Genomic DNA, 1,287 nt, shown 5'->3' with positions numbered 1-1,287 from the left:
AAAATAAGAAAACTGATTTATAGGTTTGAAAGATTTTTTGTCCTTGTGTGAAAAAAAAGGATTAAAGAAACACGGACTCTATGCAAATGGAAATGTTTATTTCCATAAAACGTGCAACTAACTATTAAGTATCAACTTAAATCTTAATGGAGAAGTAGAACTTAATGATAGAAGAAATTTCTAATAAGTTGTGATTTTAAGTTTATCACATAAAAATGTTTTTGTAGCTAATTGTCAAAAAAAATGTTTGAGTTCTGGTAGCTTATCTAGGTTTATAGTGTATATTTAAGTAAAACAGGAAATTTCATCTTCCAGTGATTGGAGGCAGACTAATTAAATGTTTTTTTGTTAAAAACATGTTTCCATAAAACCAAAAGACTTAAAGTTAAAGATGGAAGTGTTTAGACATGTAGAAATAGACACAGTGGAATAAAAATAGGACAAAAAAATATTAAAGGACTCATGGGACAACAGAGACATGGAAGTAGGTATGAAGTCACAGCAGACAGATGTGAAAGTAAGCAAACTGAATCATGATGTGCAGTGAGCATGAAGCGAACCCGACTGAGAGGAAAATACTGCATTCTTTAAATAAAACAAGGAAACACAACATGACCGCAAAGGCAAAGAACAGTGAAACTGAGATAAATCGAACAAAAATATCCATAGAGACATCCTCCTGCAATGTTGCGTGCATCAGAAGCAGACAAAGCCACGACCAGATGACAGTCCCCAGACTAATTCAGTCTACAATGCTTAAAGTCGAGATTGCAGACAAGCGCTCCCATGGTGCCGATTTAAAACCAGCCGTATGTATTGAGCTTTGTAGACCTCTGTTGTCCAGGATTTCTTTCCAATCAGATAAAAAAAAACACGTACCTTCAGGACCAAAAAAGCATTTCAACCTAGTTTAAAAATTGAGACACCCTCAATTTTTAAACTTGGTTGTGCACATAGACCAAACTGTATGACGCCGAACACACTCATTGCATTAGCCGCCATTTGGATGGTCTTAATGTGTAGAACCTTATCCAAAGATGGACTGTGGAAAATTCATAAAAGGGGCCATAAAATGTTTTGCTATTAAGAAACTAATGAGAAACTGGTGAAAAACTGACTGATGGTTCATTTATGGAAGTAAATATGTGCCATCAGAATTTGAATAAAAATACCTCTGAAATTTGAATGTTGTATATTAGTGCTTACTTTTTCAGTAATAAAATAAATTCAGAATATATTTTTAACCTAAAAAATATTCAATGTCATTATTTGTACATTAAAAAAAAA

The sequence above is a fragment of the Cyprinodon variegatus genome, unplaced genomic scaffold (assembly GCF_000732505.1).
Source record: "Cyprinodon variegatus isolate N-32 unplaced genomic scaffold, C_variegatus-1.0 Scaffold140, whole genome shotgun sequence".
Taxonomy (NCBI): domain Eukaryota; kingdom Metazoa; phylum Chordata; class Actinopteri; order Cyprinodontiformes; family Cyprinodontidae; genus Cyprinodon; species Cyprinodon variegatus.
The sequence above is the reverse complement of the archived record's forward strand: the minus strand, read 5'-3'. Positions refer to the sequence as shown.